Source organism: Elaeis guineensis, unplaced genomic scaffold (genome assembly GCF_000442705.2).
Source record: "Elaeis guineensis isolate ETL-2024a unplaced genomic scaffold, EG11 Super_Scaffold_1000033, whole genome shotgun sequence".
In the NCBI taxonomy this organism is placed as follows: Eukaryota; Viridiplantae; Streptophyta; class Magnoliopsida; order Arecales; family Arecaceae; genus Elaeis; species Elaeis guineensis.
The window spans coordinates 1,066,867-1,074,550 of record NW_027332424.1 but is presented as its reverse complement, the minus strand read 5'-3'; positions in this window follow the sequence as shown (position 1 = coordinate 1,074,550).

The following is a 7,684-nucleotide window of genomic DNA, read 5'->3' as shown; positions in this document are numbered from 1 at the left end:
CGGCTAACAGTGGGGCCCTGAGGGCCTTTGGGGTGGCCCAGTGGATGAATGCAGAAGTTCATTGTCGAAGAAGTCTGGATGGTTGAGGGGGTTCGAAGAGATGCCACACATAAGGTCGGGAACCGGAAGAGCCCTTGTTGGGATCGGTCTTTTATAAACTTCGATCGGGGGGTACCTTATACCCAACACCGGTCCTCCTACTTTGGAGTTTGGGTTCCGAATGAAGGAAGTACAAAAAAATTCTCACGATCGAAGCTGCTCTCCTCGATTTTCATACTCAGCGATTGCCAGATATTTTGATGTTCAGTATGCTGGTACTGGAGCCTTTTCGAAAAAGATTTTTTTTTTTGGAATTCTTGCTGGAGAGCTGTCCCAGGAATGGTGCCATAATGGTTTTACTAATTGTCGGCCACCTCTAGCCGCTTGCCATGGTGAGTGGGCCACGTGGCGATCACGGACTGGTCTGAGGAGTCTTGCAGTCATTATTGCACCAGACCCCATCGCTTATTTAAACCTGCCTCCCCCCTTCGGGGATCTCACTTTGTATGGGAGCTTCTTCAGTCTTTCCTTCCTGGCTTTAGGCATCCATTGAGTCATCCTCATCTATGTACCCTCGCATCCCTCAGACCAGCCTAGGTTAGCTTCAAAACCATCTCTACTTCTGCGGCCCCATTTGTAGACTGCGCTGGTCTTCCTTCATTGCAGATATGGGCGCGGATGCGGCTCTAATGTCAGCCTAGAGCCTGAAAGCTCACGAGCGGGAAGATGTTGCAACTTTCGGGTTGGCGAAGAAGGTGAGGGTAGAAGAGACAGATCTGGCAGTGTTTCGTCTTGATGGCCCAGAGCTCGCGCTTATGGCATATCTTCAACCGTGAGGGCTTCTCAATGCACATCATCGTGAGGGGAAACCTGACCTCAGGAAGAAGGTCATGCCCGCCGTCACTATGAGGGGGAATTTGACCTCAGAAAGAAGGTCATGCCTGCCGTCATCGTGAGCCAGTAGAAACCATGGTGCGAAAAAGATGGTGTCTACATGTACTTCGAAGATAATGCTAGAGTAATTGCTGACCCGAAAGGGGGACTGGAAGAAGAAGCCAAGTACTTGAAGTAATTCTCAACGATGGCTGGAACTGAGAGTTCGAAGTCTGATGAAGCCGAGCTTCTTTAGAGCTGTTTGTTTTGTTTGTTATTTTGTTTTATTTTTTTTAAGGTTTTGTAGCGTGCACTTCGCCAATGAAATGAGAAGAAAATTTTTCGTTACCTCATCCCCTCCTCTCTTTTTTGGCCTTCAAGGCTTTGTAATGTATACTTCACCAATGAAATGAGAATGAAATTATTTATTACCTCGCCCATTCTGGTACTAACTGGTTATTTACCAGACTTCTTTTGTCTTTCATCGTGTTCGATGTCGATGCTGTTTGGAGATTCTCGATCGTTGCAGTGTCGATTTGCCCTTTGGTTTATGACCGTAGGTTCTTTCGAGGCCATTTGAGTTTGATGCTTCCTCCAGGTGCTCGAGCTTGGGGATTCAAACTTCTCATTACCTTGAGGAGGTCGATTTATCCTCGACCCATGTCAAGTTCCCTCTTAGCGACTGAGACGAGGTTCCTTATATCTTTGATGTAGTTTATTTTTATTTGTCATAGAAGTAGTTCATCAGCTTTTCCTTTTCATCTTCCTCTTTCTCTTCTGTGTTTGAGTGAAGATTTTCCCCCTGCTCTTAATGGGGTCATGAAAGCATAGAGGTATCGTTGAGGAAGCTTTCCTCCTTGTCGATCAACCGAGTCTTTGTTTGCATCGAGACGACGTCTTCCCCTTGTTCTCGACAGTCGGATTCAGCTTGTATTAGGACGAGGTTCTCCTCCTGTTCCTAACAAGGCTGTGGGGGCACATCAGGACAGTTGTGAGGGCCTCTCCTCCCATCCGATCTTTAAGGAAATTGGACTTTCGACTTTGCTCATGTTAGGATGAGGTTCTCCTCCTGTTCCTAACAAGACTGTGGGGGCACATAAGGGCTGTTGTAAGGGCCTCTCCCCCAATCCGATCTTTAAAAAATCGGGCCTTCGACTTTGCTCATGTTAGGATGAGGTTCTCCTCCTGTTAAGGGCCGTTGTGAGGGCCTCTCCTCCCATCCGATCTTTAAGAAATCGGACCTTCAACTTTGCTCATGTTAGGACGAGGTTCTCCTCCTATTCCTAACAAGACTGTGGGAGCACATAAGGGCTATTGTGAGGGCCTCTCCCCCCTTCTGGTCTTTAAGAAACCAAGCCTTCGACTTTGCTCATGTTAGGACGAGGTTCTCCTCCTGTTCCTAACAAGGCTGTGGGGGCACATCAGGGCCGTTGTGAGGGCCTCTCCTCCCATCCGATCTTTAAGAAATCGGGCCATCGACTTTGCTCATGTTAGGATGAGGTTCTCCTCCTATTCCTAACAAGGCTGTGGGGGCACATCAGGGCCGTTGTGAGGGCCTCTGCCCCCATCCAGTCTTTAGAAAATTGGGCCTTCGGCTTTGCTCATGTTAGGACGAGGTTCTCCTCCTATTCTTAACATGCTTAATTTCAATTGCATGAGAGAGTTATTTTCTGTCATTATAAACTCATGCTAAAAAAAAAATATGCAAATATGAAGCTTTTATTTAAGGCGAAGCTATTGGTAATACATTTGTAGATTTTTTGAGTTTCATAGTTGCGGAAGCTCTGCTCCTCTGAGCTCTTTTAAATAGTATGTTCCGGATCGGACCACCTCCTTGACTTCATACGGGCCTTCCCAGTTTGGGGCAAGTTTTCCTTGATTCTGAGGCTGTGAGGCAGTGGCTCATCGTAACACCAGGTCCCCCGCTCTGAAGATTTTGCTTTTGACCCGGGAGTTGTAGTAGCGGGCTACTTTCTATTTGTAAGCCGCCATCCGAACTTGAGCCGTCTCCCACTTTTCTTCTAACAAGTCGAGGTTGGCTTTGAGATCCTGTGAGTTGCGCCGTTCGTCGAACGCCATGACTCATGCTGATGGAAGCTTGAGTTCTATTGGGATCACGGCCTCTGTCCCAAAAGCTAAGGCAAAGGGGGTCTCCCCTGTGGGCAATCTCTGAGTAGTCCGGTATGCCCACAACACATGATAGAGCTCGTCAGCCCAAGTTCCTTTTGCCTTTTCAAGTCTCGCTTTGATGCCCTGCAACAGAGTCCTATTGGTCACCTCAGCCTCACCATTTGCCTGAGGATGGGCCACTGAAGTGAAGTGATGGGAGATGTTTAGGTCCTCACAAAATTCGATAAACTTTGCTCCAGCAAATTATCACCCATTATCAGTAATGAGGGTTCTGGGTAAGCCGAACCTACAGACAATCGACTTCCAGATGAAGTCCTGCACTTTAGCTTCCGTGATTTTTGCCAAAGGTTCAGCTTCGACCCACTTGGTGAAATAGTCTATTGCCACCAGGAGGAACTTCCGCTGCCCTGATGCCATGGAAAAAGGTCCGAGGATATCCATCCCCCATTGCGCGAACGACCACGGGGCACTCAATGGTGTAAGTTCGGAGGCAGGTTGCCTTTGTATATTGGCATATCTCTGACACCAGTCACATCTTCGAACATATTCAACGGAGTCATGGTACATGGTAGGCCAGTAATAACCTTGTCGGAGTAGCTTATGGGATAAAGACCTGACCCCCAAGTGATTTCCACAAACTCCCTCATGTACCTCCCTCAAGGCAAAGCCAGCTTCGGAAGGCCAGAGACATTTCAAGAGGGGCAAGGAGTACGACCTTTTGTATAGCTTGCCTTCGTAGAGGATATATTGGGAGGCCTAGTTCTTAAGCTTTCAAGCCTCTTTTGCATCAGGAGGAAGAACCCCATCCTTGAGGTATGTAACTAGTGGATCGATCCAACTGGGTTAATAGCTGATCTCCATCACAGACTGTGATTCTTCTGTGCTTGGGTGCTTCAAAACCTCGAAGAAGACTTTCTTAGGCAGTTCGGCCGGAGCCAGCGTAGCCAATTTGGAGAGAAGGTCGGCCCTGGCATTTTTCGATCTCGAAATCTACCTAATGTCGAAGCTGCCAAAGGTAGGGATGATCTCCCTTGACTTCTCCGACCCCCTAGTTAGTAGAGAATTTCAATTTCAGATGGTAGGTTGATACTACAGCCCAGAGGGCGTTGAGACCAGGTCGGCCAAGAATTGCATTGTAGGCTGATGGCGCCTTCACCACCAGGAAATCCACCAGAGCCCTGGATTGTTTTGGATATCGACCTGCAACTACAGTCAAGGTTATTACTCCCTCCACCGGGATAGCATCGCCGATAAACCCTACTAAAGGGGAGCTAATCGGCCCCAAACGACCGTCAGGGATGGATATTTTTGAGAAGGCATCGTAAAACAAAATATCAACCGAGCTTCCACTATCAACAAGAATGCGACGTACATCATAATCAGCAATATTTAAAGAAACTACAACCGCATCATTATGGGGGAACTGGATCTTTCGGGCATCTTCTTCAGTAAAGGTTATGGGTCCTTCAGTTCTTTGCCGCTTGGGTGGTCCGATCGATCTGCTGGCCGCTCCCTTCCAGGGCTCTCCAGAGGTGGTGTAGATGATCTCGATTGGAGGCCAATTTCCAGGTTATTCTTCCCTCCTCGATGGCTTCGGTCGTAGCAGGGCCCTAGGCCGATTCTCCCTACCTTCAGGTCAGAGTCGGATGAATCTGTCGACCATTGTTGCCGGAGGAGGAGGAGGAGCCTGTGAAATCGGATGTGAGGCCGGTGTTGGGAATAGTGTCCCAAAGCCAATCGTCAGTCTGTTGATGGTTGTGCTCATTTTTGTATATGTACATGAATTATGAATTAATAAAAATTATTTTGATATTTTTTCATCATAAAATATTTCATCTTCTAATGAACTCCTATGTTGTGGTGAAGTCCTTAGGACTATTTAGACTCGACAAAGGAGGATTTGTCGTTTAGTCCTTAAATCTGTTTGTGACCAAATGATATGTTGTTACCAAGGATGATAATGTTTATTAAGCATAGGTCATTGTGTGCCATATAGGTTAGTTGTCCTCTTAACCAATGAGTGTGGAGACACTGGTATGGCATACAGGTGAGATGTAAGGGTAAATCTGCACTGAACGTGACCGACTCCGGAGATATTTCTGCTGTCAAGATTTGCTCTGATGGGATATGGGTATAAATATCCCTCCGACCTGAGACCGCCATGGTGACTTGCAAGTAACTCACTGCACTTAGGCACTGGAGTACCTAAATTTTTAATTCAGTGACGGAAGGCTGCTAGGTGTAGTCAAGTACTTGACTTGTCGGTGCATGTGTCAAGATGGGATTGACCACTCCAGTTTAGGAGCTGTGTACAGTCGTATTTCAATTTAGCAAAATCTTGGCCAGGGTAGTCCTTGTGAGGAGTCACAAGACTGTTTGAGTTGAGCACGATTCAGATGATCTGATCAGGGTTGACAGTTTAACCCTGAGTCATCCTAAGCACAAGGGTCAAAAGGATGAATTATACAGTAACTATATTCATGTAGGTTCTGAGTTTTGCGATTATGACTATTCGACCTATCCAAACATCGGGTACCATTGCTAGATAGTCACTTCGATTATTACAGGAATTGGTTCCTGTGCTACCGGCTTAGGTTCGAACCTGCGGGGTCACACACATTAGAGGTTCCTATCTGATCTGTTGGCTGGTGTAGAATCCTTCATGTTTGGAACTCAGTGATCGAGAATCAGGATTCTCTGATCATGAGTTCCACACATTATGGGTACCGAGGTCATGAGTCCCACTGGTTGGGACTTTTCGATCAGGGTTACATATCGATGAATTCTGATGCCCGATTGCCCATCGGATTTAGACTTAGTATTTATGAGAGATTTATTTAATGATTTGATTGCTAATTAACTCAATTTGATTGAAAAATTATTTTTGGATCAAGTCCAATTGAATTGGATTTAGTTGGGTTTGACTCGATTAGGTTAAGAGTTGACCTAATCGTCGAGATGGTTTGGTCCCTGATTTGATCAGGGGTTGGACTTAGTCAATTTCTGATTTGATTAGGATTTTATTAAGCCTAATTAAGCCTAATTAAGTTGGGTTTAAATTAGTCTAATTGGATCAAACTTATTTGGTTCAATTAGGTTGGTTTAAATAATGAAACCACCTTGACCCAATCTCCATGCGCCACCTCACTTCCATTGCACCCATTTGAATTCATGAGAAGAAACTTCTCATGAATTATTTTCTCATGCCAAGCCCTCTCTACGCCCCACTTTAATGTGCCATATGAATGGATAAGGATGATTGGTTGGCCATTCAAATTCAAAATAAAGTTTGAATTTGAATGAATTTGAATGGGCAATCAATCTTTGCACCTTATCCTTTTTTTTATGCTCCATTTATTACATGAGAAAAGGTTTCTCATGAAATCACTCCATGCATAATTTAAGCCATGCCTCACACCTTTAGTGGATAAGGGATGAGTTGGTGTCTATTTGAATTTAAATTTTGATTTGAATTCAAATGTGCAATTACTCATCTTTATCCTTTCTTTTGGATAAGACGTTTGACGTTGTTATAAAAGGAGGAGAAGAGTGGGGCGTGCAAGAAGAAGATTTTTGGAGAAAAATTTTGGGGCGTGAGAAGTCTTATGCATGAGAACGAAGTCCATATCCTTCCAAGAGAAAAAGAAAGAAAAGAAAGAAAAGTGGGTGCAAGGTTTTCGGTGAGTTCCCTAGAGTTTTAGCCTGGGGTTCGGAAAAAGAGAAAGTGAACTATGAGTATTGTGAGCCCACAAAATCTCAGGGAGATCTTCAACATTCTCTCAAGCATGTCTGTTGATGATTTAGAGCATCCAAAGAATCGACAGACATCGATCGAAGGAGTTCGATCAGCATCAGCCGTAAAAAGGGCTCTACAATGAGCTAGCACTCGTGAGGAGTAGATCAGACTTGGAGCTTCGTGTGGATGATCTGCAGAGGCCAAACACACTGTGTAACTGTGTCACAATGATTAGACTCTCTCGACGGTGATCAAATTATGGCAATCTACTATCCGCATAAAGGTATTGTGTTCTGAACACATTACAGTAAAGTGTTTACTGTTTGAATTTGAAATTTAAATTTAAATGAATGCATGCTATATATCATATTTAGATCCTAGTGTAGGATAAATTTATATTAATTAATTAGATTAATTAATATTTTTCTGCTGTAAAATCATAATTTTGAAAAAATTTTAAAATTACCATTTTACCCCTGCACTGAATTAACCCACAAATGGTATCAGAGTGGGTTCTTAGATATGATATATATATTTGCATGCGTAGATTAAGTTGTAATCTAAAAGTTTAAATTTGAAATTTGAAATTCAAAATTTGAAATTTGAATTTTGAAAGTTGTTCGAAATTCAAAATTCAAAAATTTGAATTTTGAATTTTGAAATTTGAAATTCAAAATTCAAAATTCAAAAATTTGAAATTCAAAATTTGAAATTTGAAATTTGGTTAAAATTTCAAATTTGAAATTCAAAATTTAAAATTCAAAATTTGAAATTCAAAATTTGAAATTCAAAAATTTGAAATTTGTTTAAAATTTAAAATTCAAAATTTAAAATTTGAAATTTGAAATTTAAATTTTAAAATTGGTATATTTAGATATACTTGATCCAAGTAGCAAGTAATCGAAT